The sequence below is a fragment of the Palaemon carinicauda genome, chromosome 22 (genome assembly GCF_036898095.1).
Source record: "Palaemon carinicauda isolate YSFRI2023 chromosome 22, ASM3689809v2, whole genome shotgun sequence".
Lineage (NCBI taxonomy): Eukaryota > Metazoa > Arthropoda > Malacostraca > Decapoda > Palaemonidae > Palaemon > Palaemon carinicauda.
In genome coordinates, this window is record NC_090746.1 from 105107709 (window position 1) to 105125252 (window position 17544).

The window sequence follows — 17544 nt, forward strand, 5'->3', positions numbered from 1 at the left end:
AAGGCCCTCCCTTCCTCCCCGATAGAGACCTTACAGACTGAGAAGAACTGGTTTGGTTGAGAAGTATATGCGGTATCTGGCCGATAGTCGGCACTGGTGGGCACACCCGACAACCTTCATGGCGATCGCTAGCGAGTTTTTGGAATCTGTCGACCGTTGGAGACGTCAGCTATTTATATATTCACTGGGTAAGTATATTAAAAAATTTATTTTAAATTGAAAATATCATTTTAAATAGATAAACCACAGGGTAACGCGTAGGAAAATAAATAGTTCAAGTATTTGCCTAGAAAATATAGTATCATATACTTACCGAAGAGCTATTATCTCAATCTTTTTGCTGCTTTAGAAATCAATGGTAAATAACTTTGCTTATGCTTTTGTCCTTTTAATCTCTTAACATATTTACTAACTGACCTTTTTAACCAAATAAAACTTTCAAAAGTTTTACACTACAGGTCTCGGAAATTTTATGCACCAGCCATTTTTTAGAACCAATTGTAAGTTAATGGCTGTTTGTAGAAAGTGTGAGTAAAAATATATTATAGAATCTGCAGGTATTTCATTACAAATGATACAAAGTAGGTGAATCTTTACTATTGCTCATTGAAATTGTAAACTTATGATAGCGGATCTATTAATGCTAATTTATAAGTAACATGCCTTTTGAAAGGTTATTTTAGATCATTATAATAGCAAGAACGTCATGTTCAATTTTATGTGATTATTCAAAATGTGAGTTTTTCAATATTTAACTTAGCCGGTGATTATATAAGCTGCAGCTCTGCTGCTCGACAGAAAACTCTACGTTAAAAATCCGCCAGGGATCGCTATGCAGGTAGGGGGTGTACTTCAACAGCGCCATCTGTCGTGCAGGTACTCAGTACTCATTGTAAACAAAGAACTCAATTTTCTCTCTGTCGTGCTACCGGCAAGACCTACTAATTCGCTGTTGCTAACTGGATTTGTTTTCACAACTCTTTGGTGAAGTACACGTTTCTAGTTTTGAGCTTTCGCTGTGCAGGCTTTCTCTTCAATAAATCCTTGCATTCTTTTTTTGATATCGGATTATTTGTTGATGACTTTGGATAGTTTTTGAATTCCCCTTTGACCAATTCAAAATGGCTGACCTTTCTCAAGTCCCTAAATTCAGGAAGTGTAATGCTAGGGACTGTTCAAGGCGTCTTCCGAAGGCCTCTATCGATCCTCACACCGTTTGTTCCAATTGTCGGGATAAAACCTGTCAATTGGAAGATCGATGTGAGGAATGCGTTGGGCTTTCGGAATTCGATTTTATCGAATTCCATAAATATACACGTAGGCTAGAGAGAGATAGAGTCAGGAGAAGTTCATCTCGTTCCGTTGATTTTTCCTCTCCTCATGCCCCACAACCTATTCCTTCCCCTGTAGTGGTTGCTCCTAATCCCCCTTCTGGCACTCAGGAACCTTCGATGGCAGATATGATGCGTGCTATCCAAGCTCTGGGTGAGAGAGTTGAGTCCTTGGCTAGTGACCGTAACCAGCTCATGGCGGACGTCAAAGAGCTGAAGTGTAAGAGTGCAGTGGGAAGTGATAAAGTGAGTGATAGTGTTGTGGATAGTGTTGCGCTTGAGGGTTCGTCTGTTCGTGCCTGTCGTCCTCCTAGTCCGGGACCTCTTGCAAGCTCCCAAGTCCAGGGGAGAAGCAATGTCGTACGACCAAAGGGTTCGAGAGGCTTTAATCAGCAAACAGACGTTCCCTCCGTGGTTTCGGGCGTATCTACCCAAGATCGCCCCACCCACACAGAGACGAGAGAGCCCATTTATTCCTCGTCTGCGGAAGAGGTTTCTCGTAAGAAACCATGGACCAAGGTCTCACGACCTCTTAAGCGCAAGTCGGTCCCTTCCGCGCAAGTCCAACGGCCCAGTTGTAGCCACTGGGTCAGTTCGGACTCGCTGCAGTCTTCCGATGACTGCTCACCTCCTAAGAGAGGCAAAGCGGTACCGCCTCAGGCAGTCACACCGTCTGTCGCCGCACCTGCTCCTGCAGACCCTAAGTGGTCTTTGCTGCAGACCATGCAGTACCAATTAACGTCTCTGATGCAGGACTTTCGTACGGAGAAGGTTGCTGCTGCACCAACCTCTTGCCTACAACCAACCACGGTTGTGCGTCCTGTGGACGCTGAGGCGACCTTCTTGCACACTCCAGCTGAGAGAGTCCCGCCACCCATGCGTTCCAGTGTACCCTGCCAGCCGCATGTTGATGTTCAGCGACGCACAGAACCTTCCGTTGACGTTCGCGAGGTACAACAACCGTCAAAGTTGTTTGGTTTTGACGCGGTGCGTCAACCTCCGCAACCCAGTGTGGTTGCCTCTGCTCGCCCACATCAGACTAGACAGTCTGGAGTAGACGCTGTGCGTCCCCGCGCTGCTATGGTTGTTGCCAGCTCACAGACTGGGCAACAGTTCCATGACGTTGCGTCCGGTTCAGTCACGCGTGCACCCGTGCGACCGGACTCAGCTGACCAGCCGATACCTACTCCTTTGCCGCTTCCTCCTCAATTCTCGGATGATGGACTCTCTGATGATGACGATGCGGCACACGTTGATGAACCACATTCGGACCTTGACGAGCCCAAGTCCACGCAACCCTCTTTGGACTTTAGAAAAGTTCTTGCTCTGTTCAAAGAGATGTATCCGGACCAGTTTGTGTCTGTGGCTCCACGCTCTCCTCCGTCAGAGTTTGCTTTAGGTACGCAGTCATCCTCGCCTGCCTTTACGAAACTCGTCCTCGCACGCTCGTCCAAGAGAGCTTTACGAGTTTTAGGAGATTGGATGCAGTCCAAAAAGAGTCTAGGGAAGACAGCCTTTACGTTTCCCCCTGCTAAACTCTCTTCCAGATCGAGCGTCTGGTATGCCACGGGAGAAGTTCTCGGCTTGGGAGTTCCTGCCTCTGCCCAGGGCGACTTCTCAAGTCTTGTAGACTCTCCCCGCAGGCTAGCCATGAGACGCTCTAAGATATGCTGGTCACCTTCGGAACTAGACCATCTGTTGAAAGGAGTATTTAGAGCCTTCGAGGTCTTCAACTTTTTGGACTGGTGTCTGGGAGCTTTGAGCAGGAAGATCTCCCCGACTGAGAAGGAATCTTCCTTGCTCATCATGTCCTGCATGGACAAGGCCATACGTGACGGATCTAGTGAGCTTGCTGCATCGTTCGTATCCGGGGTCCTCAAGAAGCGTGAGAACCTTTGCTCCTTCCTGTCAGCTGGAGTGACACCGTGTCAAAGATCAGAACTTCTGTTTGCTCCTCTCTCTAAGTGCCTTTTTCCAGAGGACTTGATTAAGGAGATTGCTGCTTCTTTGATTCAGAAGGACACCCATGACCTGGTTGCGTCCTCTGCCCGCAAAGCCACCCCTTTGCCTACCTTGTCAAGACCAAGGATGGACACTCCAGCGTCCAGATTTATTCCGCCCTTTCGTGGCAGAGCCTCCAGCAGAGGAGGTGCTCGTGCCGAAGGGAGACGTGGGAAGAAGAAAGGAACCAAGTCCTTTAAACGCAGAGTCTGACTGCCACCTTCTTCAGACAGCAGTGGGAGCCAGACTCAAGAACTTCTGGCAGACCTGGGAGAAGAGAGGCGCAGATGCACAATCTGTGAAGTTGCTCAGAGAGGGGTACAAGATCCCGTTTGTACGCAAACCCCCTCTAGCAACGTCTCCCATCGATCTCTCTCCCAGGTACAGAGAGGAAGACAAGAGACGAGCATTGAAACAGGAGGTGTCTCTCTTGCTAGAAAAGGGAGCGGTAGTCAAAGTCCTGGACCATCAAAACCCAGGCTTCTACAACCGTCTCTTCTTAGTGGTAAAGAAGACAGGAGGGTGGAGGCCGGTGCTAGACGTCAGTGCGCTGAATGTCTTTGTCACAAAGCAGACGTTCGCCATGGAGACCACAAAGTCCGTTCTAGCAGCGGTCAGAAAGGAAGACTGGATGGTCTCTTTAGACCTAAGGGACGCATACTTTCACGTCCCCATCCACCCAGACTCCCAACCTTTTCTGAGATTCGTTTACGAAAAGGTTGTCTACCAGTTTCAAGCCCTGTGCTTTGGCCTAAGCACAGCTCCTCTTGTGTTTACGAGGCTGATGAGGAATATAGCCAAATTCCTTCATTTAGCGGACATCAGAGCCTCCCTCTATTTGGACGACTGGCTACTTAGAGCTTCTTCCAGTCGTCGCTGTCTGAAGGATCTAAAGTGGACTCTAGATCTGACCAAGGAATTGGGTCTCCTGGTCAATATGGAAAAGTCTCAACTGGTCCCATCCCAAACTATTGTGTATTTAGGGATGGAGATTCACAGTCAAGCTTTTCGGGCTTTTCCGTCGGCCCCCAGAACAAGTCAAGCCCAGTTATGCATCCAGAACATGCTGAAGAAGGAACGATGTTCAGTCAGGCAGTGGATGAGTCTGATAGGGACACTATCATCCCTGGAACAGTTCGTATCGTTAGTAAGACTACACCTCCGTCCTCTTCAATATCACCTAGCTGTTTACTGGAAAAAGGACAAGACGCTAGAAGCGGTCTCGATCCCCATTTCCGAGAAGATGAAGTCTTCCCTGACTTGGTGGAAGGACAGTATCAGCCTCAGAGAGGGTCTGCCCCTGGCTGTTCAGACTCCCAACCACGTTCTCTTCTCGGACGCATCGGACACGGGCTGGGGCGCGACATTAGACGGTCGGGAATGCTCGGGAACTTGGAACTCGAGTCAAAGAACAATGCATATCAACTGCAAGGAGCTACTGGCAGTTCATCTGGCCTTGAAAAGCTTCAAGTCTCTCCTTCAAGGCAAAGTGGTGGAGGTGAACTCGGACAACACCACGGCTTTGGCGTACATCTCCAAGCAAGGAGGGACCCACTCTATGACGTTGTACGAGATCGCAAGGGACCTCCTCACCTGGTCAAAAGATCTAAACATTTCTCTAGTAACGAGGTTCATCCAAGGCAACTTGAATGTCATGGCAGATTGCCTCAGTCGGAAGGGACAAATCATTCCAACAGAATGGACCCTACACAAGGATGTGTGCAAGAGACTGTGGGCCACATGGGGCCAGCCTACCATAGATCTCTTCGCAACCTCGATGACCAAGAGGCTCCCAATATATTGCTCACCAATCCCGGACCCAGCAGCAGTTCATATAGATGCCTTTCTACTAGATTGGTCACATCTAGACCTATATGCATTCCCCCCGTTCAAGATTGTCAACAAGGTACTGCAGAAGTTCGCCTCTCACGAAGGGACAAGGTTGACGTTAGTTGCTCCCCTCTGGCCCGCGAGAGAATGGTTCACCGAGGTACTTCGATGGCTAGTGGACGTTCCCAGAACTCTTCCTCTAAGGGTGGACCTTCTACGTCAGCCACACGTAAAGAAGGTACACCAAGGCCTCCACGCTCTTCGTCTGACTGCCTTCAGACTATCGAAAGACTCTCGAGAGCTAGAGGCTTTTCGAAGGAGGCAACCAGGGCGATTGCTAGAGCAAGGAGGACATCCACTCTTAGAGTCTACCAATCGAAGTGGGAAGTCTTCCGAAACTGGTGCAAGTCAGTATCAGTATCCTCGACCAGTACCTCTGTAACTCAAATAGCTGACTTCCTTTTATACCTGAGGAAAGAAAGATCTCTTTCAGCTCCCACTATCAAGGGTTACAGAAGCATGTTGGCATCAGTCTTCCGTCACAGAGGCTTAGATCTTTCCAGCAACAAAGATCTACAGGACCTCCTTAAGTCTTTTGAGACCACGAAGGAGCGTCGTTTGGCTACACCTGGTTGGAATTTAGACGTGGTACTAAGATTCCTCATGTCAGAAAGGTTCGAGCCCCTACAATCAGCCTCCTTTAAAGACTTTTCCTGGTTTGCTTAGCCACAGCTAAAAGAGTCAGTGAGATTCACGCCTTCAGCAGGAACATCGGATTTTCATCTGAAACGGCTACATGTTCTTTACAACTTGGTTTTCTAGCCAAAAACGAGCTACCTTCTCGTCCTTGCCCGAAATCGTTCGATATTCCAAGCCTATCAAATATGGTTGGAAATGAACTAGAAAGAGTCTTATGCCCTGTTAGAGCTCTTAAGTTCTATTTAAGACGAACTAAACCTTTACGAGGACAGTCAGAAGCTTTATGGTGTTCTGTTAAGAAACCATCTTTGCCTATGTCAAAGAATGCTTTATCCTATTTTATCAGACTGTTAATACGAGAAGCTCATTCCCATCTGAGTGAGGAAGACCAAGCTTTGTTGAAGGTAAGGACACATGAAGTTAGAGCTGTCGCAACTTCAGTGGCCTTTAAACAAAATAGATCTCTGCGAAGTATAATGGACACAACCTATTGGAGAAGCAAGTCAGTGTTTGCGTCTTTTTATCTTAAAGATGTCCGGTCTCTTTACGAGAACTGCTACACCCTGGGACCATTCGTAGCAGCGAGTGCAGTAGTGGGTGAGGGCTCAACCACTACATTCCCCTAATTCCATAACCTTTTTAATCTTTCTCTTGAAATGTTTTTATTGTTGTTTTTGGGTTGTCCGGAAGGCTAAGAAGCCTTTCGCATCCTGGTTGATTTGGCGGGTGGTCAAATTCTTTTCTTGAGAAGCGCCTAGATTAGAGGTTTTGATGAGGTCCTGTAGTATGGGTTGCAACCCTTGATACTTCAGCTCCTAGGGGTCGCTCAGCATCCTAAGAGGATCGCGAGGCTCCGTAAGGAAGACGTACTTAAAAAGGCAGAGTAATTGTTCAAGTCGACTTCCTTACCAGGTACTTATTTATTTTATGTTTGTTATTTTGATAACTGCTAAAATGAAATAAAAAATCCTTAGCTCATAATAATGTAAACATTTATTGCTGGTCTCTACCCACCCCCCTGGGTGTGAATCAGCTTATATAATCACCGGCTAAGTTAAATATTTAAAAATGTTATTTTGATAATAAAATAAATTTTTGAATATACTTACCCGGTGATTATATATTAAAGGACCCTCCCTTCCTCCCCAATAGAGACGCAGTGGACCGAGGAGAAAATTGAGTTCTTTGTTTACAATGAGTACTGAGTACCTGCACGACAGATGGCGCTGTTGAAGTACACCCCCTACCTGCATAGCGATCGCTGGCGGATTTTTAACGTAGAGTTTTCTGTCGAGCAGCAGAGCTGCAGCATATATAATCACCGGGTAAGTATATTCAAAAATTTATTTTATTATCAAAATAACATATTTTGTAAATTTTTAAATATTTAACTTAGCCGGTGAATATATAGCTGCAACTCTGTTGCTCGACAGACAACTCTACGGAAAAACTCGCCAGCGATCGCTATATAGGTTGCGGGTGTGCCCAACAGCGCAATCTGTCGACCAGATACCCAGCTCTCATGTAAACAAAGACTCAATTTTCTCTCTGTCAAGGTGTCGACAAGACGTACTTTACTCGCTGTTGCTAAACTGGAGTTTTTCACATCTAATTGGTGAAGTACTATATTCTAGTTTTGAGCTTTCGCTGTGCAGGGTTTTTCTTCACACAAATCCTTGAACTCTTTTTGATATCGGATTCTTTGTTGATGACTTTCTGATCGTTTTTTGGAATTTCCCTTGACCAATTCAAAATGGCTGACCCTTCACAAGTTCCCAAATTTAGGAAATGCAATGCTAGGGACTGTTCTAGGCGTCTTCCGAAGGCTTCTATCGACCCTCACACTGTTTGTTCCAATTGTCGGGATAAAACCTGTCAATTGGAAGATCGGTGTGAGGAGTGCGTTGGCCTTTCGGAATTCGATTTTATCGAATTTCAAAAGTACACACGTAGGCTAGAGAGAGATAAAGTTAGGAGAAGTTCTTCTCGTTCTATTGATGTATCCTCTCCTCATGCCCCTCAACCTATTCCTTCCCCTGTAGTGGTTGCTCCTAACCCCCCTCCTGGCACTCAGGAACCTTCGATGGCTGACATGATGCGTGCCATCCAGGCTCTGGGTGAGAGAGTTGAGTCCCTTGCTAGTGACCGTAATCAGCTCATGGCGGATGTGAAGGAGCTTAAGTGCCAAAGTGCAGTGGGAAGTGCTAAAGTGCCAAGTGATAGTGTTGTGGACAGTGTTGCGCTTGAGGGTTCGTCTGTTCGTGCCTGTCGTCCTCCTAGTCCGGGACCTCTTGCAAGCTCCCAAGTCCAGGGGAGAAGCAATGTCGTACGACGCATGGGTTCGAGAGGCTTTAATCAGCGAACAGACGTTCCCTCCGTGGTATCGGGCGTATCTACCCAAGATCGCTCCTACCTACCTAAGACGAGAGAGCCCATTTATACCTCGTCTTCTGAAGGTGTTTCTCGCAAGAAACTTTGGACCAAGGTCTCGCGACCGTTAAAACGTAAATCGGTCCCTTCAGCGCAAGTCCAACGGCCCGGTTGTAGCCACTGGGTCAGTTCGGACTCGTTGCCGTCATCCGATGACTGCTCACCGCCTAAGAGAGGCAAAGCGGTACCGCTTCAGACAGTAACACTGTCTGTCGCCGCACCTGCTCCCGTAGACCCTAAGTGGTCTCTACTGCAAGACATGCAGTCTAAACTTACGTCTCTGATGCAGGACTTTTGTGCGGAGAAGGTTGCTGCCGTACCAGCTAGTGCAGTACCTAGCCTACAACCCTCCACGCGATCGGTTGTGCGTCCTGTGGACGCTGAGGTAACCTTCTCACGCACACCAGTTGAGAGAGTTCCTCCACCCATGCGTTCCAGTGTGATCTGCCAGCCGCATGTTGACGTTAAGCGACGCACGGAGGTTGCCGTTGACGTTCTGGATGTTCAACAACCGTCAGAGTTGCCTTGTTTTGACGCTGTGCGTCAACCTCCGCAACCCAGTGTGGTTTCCACTGCGCAACCCCATCAGTCTAGACAGTCTGGGGTAGACGCTGTGCGTCCCCGCGCTACCATGGTTGTTGCCAGCTCACAGACTGGGCAGCAGTTCCATGACGTTGCATCCGGCTCAGTCACGCATGCACCAGTGCGACTGGACTCAGCGAACCAGCCGTTACCCACTCCGTTGCCGTTTCCTCATCAGTTGTCGGATGAGGAACTTTCTGATGATGATGTTGCTGCACATATAGATGAACCACATTCAGAATTGGACGAGCCTAAGTCTACTCAACCCTCTTTGGACTTTAGAAAAGTTTTGGCCATTTTCAAAGAGCTGTTTCCTGACCAGTTTGTTTCTGTGGCTCCTCGTTCTCCGCCTTCAGAGTTTGTTTTAGGCATGCCGTCTACCACTCCTGCCTTTACTAGACTCGTCCTCGCACGCTCGTCCAAGAGAGCTTTGCGGGTGATAGGAGACTGGCTGCAGTCCAAGAAGAGTTTAGGGAAGACAGCCTTTGCTTTTCCCCCTGCTAGACTCTCTTCTAGATCGAGCGTCTGGTATGCCACGGGAGAAGTTCTCGGCTTGGGAGTTCCTGCCTCTGCCCAGGGCGACTTCTCAAGTCTTGTAGACTCTCCCCGCCGCCTTGCCATGAGACGCTCAAAGATATGTTGGTCATCATCGGACCTGGACCACCTTTTGAAAGGAATTTTTAGGGCCTTTGAAGTTTTTAACTTCTTAGACTGGTGTCTAGGAGCCCTAAGCAGGAAGATCTCTTCGACAGATAAAGAGATTTCTTTGCTCATTATGTCCTGCATGGACAAGGCCGTACGTGATGGGTCTAATGAGCTTGCTGCATCATTTGTGTCCGGAGTCCTAAAAAAGCGAGAAAATCTCTGCTCATTCCTTTCTGCTGGAGTTACACCGTGCCAGAGATCTGAGCTTCTCTTTGCTCCTCTTTCCAAGTGCCTTTTTCCAGAAGTCCTGATTAAGGAAATAGCCGCTTCGTTAGTGCAGAAGGACACTCACGATCTTGTTGCGTCCTCAGCTCGCAAAGCTCCCCCTTTGCCTACCTTGTCAGCTAGACCAAGGATGGACACTCCAGCGTCTCGATTTATTCCGCCCTTTCGTGGCAGAGCCTCCAGTAGAGGAGGTGCTCGTGCCGAAGGGAAGCGAGGGAAGAAGAAAGGATCCAAGTCCTTTAAGGTCAGAGTCTGACTGCCCGCATCTTCAGACAGCAGTGGGAGCCAGACTCAAGAACTTCTGGCAGACCTGGGAGAAGAGAGGCGCAGATGCACAATCTGTGAAGTTGCTCAGAGAGGGGTACAAGATCCCTTTTGTACGGAAACCCCCTCTAGCAACGTCTCCCATCGATCTCTCTCCCAGGTACAGAGAGGAAGACAAGAGACGAGCCTTGAAACGGGAAGTGTCTCTTTTGCTAGAGAAGGGAGCGGTGGTCAAAGTCTCGGACCTTCAATCTCCGGGATTCTACAACCGCCTCTTCTTGGTTTCAAAGAAGACAGGAGGGTGGAGGCCGGTGCTAGACGTCAGTGCTCTGAATGTCTTTGTCACAAAGCAGACGTTCTCCATGGAGACCACAAAGTCAGTCTTAGCAGCGGTCAGAAGGGAAGACTGGATGGTCTCGTTAGACCTAAGGGACGCCTACTTCCACGTCCCCATCCACCCGGACTCCCAACCTTTTCTGAGATTCGTTTTCGAAAAGGTGGTCTACCAGTTTCGGGCCCTGTGCTTTGGCCTAAGCACAGCTCCTCTTGTGTTTACGAGGCTGATGAGGAATGTAGCCAAATTCCTCCATTTATCGGACATCCGAGCCTCCCTTTATTTGGACGACTGGCTTCTCAGAGCCTCTTCCAGTCGTCGCTGTCTGAAGGATCTAAAGTGGACTCTAGATCTGACCAAGGAATTGGGTCTCCTTGTCAATATGGAAAAGTCGCAACTGGTCCCATCCCAAACTATTGTGTATTTAAGGATGGAGATTCACAGTCTAGCTTTTCGGGCTTTTCTGTCGGCCCCCAGAATAAGCCAAGCCCAGTTATGCATCCAGAACATGCTGAAGAAGGAACACTGCTCAGTCAGGCGGTGGATGAGTCTGGTAGGGACGCTATCATCCCTGGAACAATTTGTGTCATTAGGAAGACTACACCTCCGTCCTCTTCAATACCATCTAGCTTTTCACTGGAAAAAGGACAAGACGCTAGAAGCGGTCTCGATCCCCATTTCCGAAAAGATGAAGTCTTGTCTGACTTGGTGGAAGGACAGTATCAACCTAAGAGAGGGTCTTCCCCTGGCTGTTCAGACTCCCAACCACGTTCTCTTCTCGGACGCATCGGACGTGGGCTGGGGCGCGACATTAGACGGTCGGGAATGTTCAGGACTGTGGAACTCGAGTCAAAGGATCATGCATATCAACTGCAAGGAGCTGCTGGCAGTACATCTGGCCTTGAAAAGCTTCAGGTCTCTCCTTCGAGGCAAAGTGGTGGAAGTGAACTCGGACAACACCACTGCCTTGGCGTACATCTCCAAGCAAGGAGGGACCCACTCACTGACGTTGTACGAGATCGCAAGGGACCTGCTCATCTGGTCAAAAGGTCAAGACATAACACTAGTAACGAGGTTCATCCAAGGCAACTTGAATGTCATGGCAGATTGTCTCAGTCGGAAAGGGCAAGTAATTCCAACGGAATGGACCCTCCACAAGGATGTATGCAAGAGACTTTGGGCCACTTGGGGCCAACCAACCATAGATCTCTTTGCAACCTCGCTGACCAAGAGGCTCCCAATAGATTGCTCACCAGTCCCAGACCCAGCAGCAATACATATAGATGCCTTTCTCCTAGATTGGTCACATCTAGATCTATACGCATTCCCACCGTTCAAGATTGTCAACAAGGTACTGCAGAAGTTCGCCTCTCACGAAGGGACAAGGTTAACGCTAGTTGCTCCCCTCTGGCCCGCGAGAGAATGGTTCGCCGAGGTACTTCGATGGCTAGTAGACGTTCCCAGAAGTCTTCCTCTAAGGGTGGACCTTCTACGTCAGCAACACGTAAAGAAGGTACACCAAAGCCTCCACGCTCTTCGTCTGACTGCCTTCAGACTATCGAAAGACTCTCGAGAGCTAGAGGCTTTTCGAAGGAGGCAGCCAGTGCGATTGCTAGAGCAAGGAGAGCATCCACCCTTAGAGTCTACCAATCGAAGTGGGAAGTCTTCCGAGACTGGTGCAAGTCAGTCTCTGTATCCTCGACCAGTACCTCTGTAGCTCAAATAGCTGACTTTCTCTTATACCTGAGAAAAGGACGATCCCTTTCAGCTCCCACTATCAAGGGCTACAGAAGCATGTTGGCATCGGTCTTCCGGCATAGAGGCTTAGATCTTTCCAACAATAAAGATCTTCAGGACCTCCTTAAGTCTTTTGAGACCACGAAGGAGCGTCGTTTGGTTACACCTGGTTGGAATTTAGACGTGGTACTAAGATTCCTCATGTCAGACAGGTTTGAGCCGCTACAATCAGCCTCCCTGAAAGATCTCACTTTAAAGACACTTTTCCTGGTATGCTTAGCCACAGCTAAAAGAGTCAGTGAGATTCATGCCTTCAGCAAGAACATCGGATTTTCGTCAGAAAAAGCTACATGTTCGCTACAACTTGGTTTTCTAGCCAAAAATGAGCTGCCTTCTCGACCTTGGCCTAAATCGTTCGATATTCCCAGCTTATCGAATATTGTAGGCAATGAACTAGAAAGAGTCTTATGCCCTGTGAGAGCTCTTAAGTTCTATTTAAAGCGCACTAAACCTTTACGAGGCCAATCTGAAGCTTTATGGTGTTCAGTTAAGAAACCATCTTTGCCTATGTCAAAGAATGCTTTATCCTACTTTATCAGACTGTTAATACGAGAAGCTCATTCACATCTGAGTGAGGAAGACCAAGCATTGCTTAAGGTGAGGACGCACGAAGTTAGAGCTGTCGCAACTACCGTGGCCTTTAAGCAAAATAGATCTCTGCGAAGTATAATGGACGCAACCTATTGGAGAAGCAAGTCAGTGTTTGCGTCTTTTTATCTAAAGGATGTCCAGTCTCTTTACGAGGACTGCTACACACTGGGACCATTCGTAGCAGCGAGTGCAGTAGTGGGTGAGGGCTCAACCACTACAATTCCCTAATTCCATACCCTTTTAATCTTTCTCTTGAAATGTTTTTATTGTTGTTCTTTGGGTTGTCCGGAAGGCTAAGAAGCCTTTCGCATCCTGGTTGATTTGGCGGGTGGTCAAAGTCATTTCTTGAGAGCACCTAGATTAGGGGTTTGATGAGGTCCTGTTGTTTGGGTTGCAACCCTTGATACTTCAGCTCCTAGGGGTCGATCAGCATCCTAAGAGGATCGCGAGGCTCCGTAAGGAAGACGTACTTAAAAGGCAGAGTAATTGTTCAAGTCGACTTCCTTACCAGGTACCTATTTATTTTGTTTTTGTTATTTTGATAACTTCTAAAATGAAATAAAAAACTCTTAGCTCATAAAAGTGTAAACATATATTACTGGTCTCTACCCACCATCCTGGGTGTGAATCAGCTATATATTCACCGGCTAAGTTAAATATTTAAAAATGATATTTTGATTATAAAATAAATTTTTGAATATACTTACCCGGTGAATATAAATTAAATGACCCTCCCTTCCTCCCCAATAGAGACGCAGTGGGACGAGGAGAAAATTGAGTCTTTGTTTACATGAGAGCTGGGTATCTGGTCGACAGATGGCGCTGTTGGGCACACCCGCAACCTGTATAGCGATCGCTGGCGAGTTTTTCCGTAGAGTTGTCTGTCGAGCAACAGAGTTGCAGCTATATATTCACCGGGTAAGTATATTCAAAAATTTATTTTATAATCAAAATATCATATTTTCAGAAATTTTTGTTCTTTCTCAGGTGCATCTTAAGCAAGGAGCTATGGAGACTGAAAATTGAAGGTCTATGATTTTACTGCACTTCAATGAGAGCATACAATCTATAAAAAACAGATGGCTGAATTATCTGTAATTTTAAAGGTAAGGGTAATAAAGAGCTTTGTTTGTTACATTAGATTTGAATTGTTTTGTAAAAAAAATTATGGTTGTTTGTAGATAAAAGTCAGATTGACTTCCAAGCAAATTAAAGCTGCATTACTGTACTCCTTTTAGGAATTATGAGGATTGAAGGTTGTTAGTGGATTGCATCTGGACTTTTTTATGGATGGAGTCAGATTATAAATAATTTGATACATAATTATTCAAGGAAGAATTTTCTTAGTACTGTAGTATATTACAGTAAGATTGTCTGCATGACAGTTGTTATATGAACTAATTGTAGATTTTACCCAATGAAGGGAGTTATAGGTTTTAAGTGCTCTTGTTAGAACACTAATGTAGTGTTGTATTACGAATTGATTAAGATGGGAGTTGATTGCCAATAGATTAGGATAGTGTTAGATTTTCAATGTATGTTCCTACACATATACGAAACCCCAACTTTAATTGGAGTATGATCTAAACTTTGTTGGAACTCTGATGTTAAGATTTACAATGTGTCTGTAGTTACTGCTGTTCATCAGCACACAAGAAAAAGCACTTTGATTAAGCTGCCGGGTTGTACACACGTAAGCTGGGTGTCTTCCTGTTTTCACTGTTTAAACAGGTTTTCTTCTTTTTTTTTACATAGTTAAAGTGTGTGTGTGTGATGCAGAGACCACATGTGGACATGCAATCTTAGCCTGTGGTTGCTGATCAGGAGCCATTTGGGTCCACATTCTTTGTGTGCCTCTATCATGGGGTATGACTTTTTCAGGCTTTCCCATGCAATGAGTGTAAGGATTAGCCATCGGGGCATTAAATGATGTACAGCAAGAAAAATTATAAGCCAACACAAACCATTCACCTTCGAGGTCATCCTCAAAATTGAGAAAGTTTGCGGGCGTTTTTTCTTCTTCGGGTACCTGAAATTTTTGTCACCCTCCTCCTCTGGGATGATGACAAAGCAGAATGACCATTCTGATATCCTTTATGGGTAAGCTTCGAGAGAAGCAGTGATAGCTGGTTATCCAAGAAGAGACGGCTTTTCCCCTGTCTGCCTGATAAGGAACCTCAGTCCTAAGTTGACAGCAATGCTAAGGAAATGGCCATCAGGTCACTCTGACCTTCTGTAGGCTTGGAGAGCATAAATTGCTGCAAGTCCTAGGTACTTCCAAGCTGGTATTTTCCTCACTTGCTATATGGGGAGAGGAAATTTCCTAATTTGGACCCCTCCTCCTCGTCTGTAGACCATGGAAACACTGACGACCACTTCAAGGAAGGAAAACAAGAGACCTCCAACTGCTCCACGGGCTTTTTGCATGGCATTGCAAAGATGTCTGGATACTTTGAAGTCTTTTGCAACAGTACATCAACCAAAGTGGGGCATTTTTGCGATTGTTGTCGTGGAAGGGTTGACGATCGGGTCGGTCAGAGCACCTTTACAGCTAAATTTGAAATTTCTTGTCTATCTTTACTTGAAATTTCTTGTCTATCTTTACCTGGAGAAAATCATCTGGGTTTCGGTGGTTGAAGGACTATCACTCAGCCTAGAGTCATGTCTTTAGGCTAAAGGGCGTAGACCTTTCCTCATTGTGGGAATTATCCATGCTCATGAATAGCTTCGAGCAGTCTTGGCCACCAAGAGAACTACGACAACCTGCTTTGGATGTAATTCGTCCTTGGGTCCCTTAAAAGGGCTCGTTATGACAGGTGTCAGATATATACCTCACTCAGAAGACTTTTTTTTATCTTATCATTAGCCTTGGTGAAGAAAATAGGCAAACTTCACAGTACAGTACAGGTATATCCAAGGTTGTAAGTTATTCTGAGGAAGGGAGAAAGGTCTTTCACCTTCGTTCCAGAATTTTTACCAAAAATATAGAACCCTGCCATTGAGGACGACAGTTTTGATTTTTTCTCTATCACTTTCCTTAGGGGTGCAACTAACAGTCTGGATTATTTGCATTTTCTCTTGTGAGGGTGCTTAGACTACTTGAAGAGACTCCAACCCTTCAGGTTAGAGATTCAAAATCTTTTTATTAGTTCTGGCAGGATTGAAAGAGATTCAAAGGAACCCATTCTCCTTCTGGTTTTGTGAAACCATGAAGAAGGATATCCCAAGGAGCAGACAACCTGAAAGGTTCATTTCCAGCATGATTTTATGAAGTTAGAGTAAATAGTTTTACACTAGCCTTTAAGAAGAACCTGACAGTGGCGCAAGTAAGACATGTTTTTAAACATCTGACTTACCTGGTAGTTATATATATAGCTTTAGTCCCTGACATCACGGCAGAATTTTAAAACTTCTGGCAATCGCCGATTGGGTAGCCAGGTGTACCACTGGTGCGCCCTCTACCCAGGTACATGGAACCAGTCCAACTATTCCTCAGATCTTCCCTGCTGCCTTACCGGTGACATCGTTGGAATTTCGCTAGGTTTGACTTGTGTTTATTTGCAGTTTATTTTGCTGAAGAACACTTAGGCTTTTTTTTTTTTTTTTTTTTTTCTGACAGAGTGAGTGGTTGGAATATGATCGCTATGTTCGTAAGCTTGAAAGGGATAGGATCAGGAGAAGTAAAATTATGTCTCGCTCTTCTAGGGTTGGTTCTCCCCCTCTTGTTAACGAGCCTGTCGATCCTTCCCCTGTAGTGGTGGTCCCAGATCCCCCTACTGTAAAAACTAACGAACCAACTCTTAAAGACATGATGGTGGAAGGAAATCATTCGGTTTGTCAGTGCGCTTCCGCCAGAACAATGACGTCACAAGTCATGTGACGTAAACTCTACAAAGAATGACTTGCAAAATATGTAAATTCATTTCTTTTTCTTGCAAGGAATGAAAAGAAAATACTTACTTTCAAAGCAGAAGTATTTAATTTTTATAATGTATAAGGAAATACTTTATTTTTAAGAAAATATTTGTCCTATTAGTATAATTTCTTTAGATAATCATCAATCTACCATCAGAGATTAAATAAAACTAGCGTACAGTCAAATTTAAGCTACGTAGTACTCATAACGATCGATAAAGTGCCACAAAATACTTTGTATCGTTATTTAATATTTTGGTAATGGGAATACTAATATTAATCGTTAGCCTATTAGATTCTCATTCAAGCCCTTGGCGAAAGAGTAGAATCCCTCGCAGCGGGCAGGACTACATTATGGTCTGATGTGAAAGAGTTAAAAATTGCAAGAGTCAGTGCTAAAATCAGTGCAGTGGAGGGTGCGGCTGCTCGGACCTGTCGTTCTCCCAGCCCTGGACCTCTTCCAAGCTCCCCAACCCCTGGGAGAAGGAATGTCGACAGGCGAAGGGAGGCGAGAGGCGTTAGCTCCCGAGCAGTCGTCCCCTCGAGCGTACCTGTTGATGCTTACCAGAACGCTCGCCCTCGCCATGGGAAAGGCGAGGTAAAAGTGTTATCTTCGCCGTCGGATGACGCAGCTCACAGATGGGGCTAGCGAATTACGTATTTCCCTTCCTGCTCAGAGGGAAATCCTCCGGCCAAGCAGCCATCTACTTCGGTAGGAGCCAAAAAAGCAGCCTGCAGACAAGAAGAGAGTTGCTCGTCATGACGCCGAGCATCAAGATTCTAAACGCCATGACGCCAAGCGTCAGAAAGTCAAGCGTCAAGAGGGTCATGACGCCGAGC

At 46.2% G+C, this 17544-nt stretch overlaps 1 long non-coding RNA gene across 1 annotated transcript in view; it reads left to right on the forward strand.

Annotated features, from left to right (window-relative positions):
• The window catches only part of LOC137616671 (uncharacterized), a 52192-nt gene that overhangs the window by 24226 nt on the left and 10422 nt on the right, over positions 1 to 17544 (forward strand). The window contains exon 2 of the long non-coding RNA XR_011039469.1: positions 13777 to 13895. This is a non-coding gene — a long non-coding RNA (uncharacterized lncRNA). The remainder of the gene's footprint in view (positions 1 to 13776; positions 13896 to 17544) is intronic.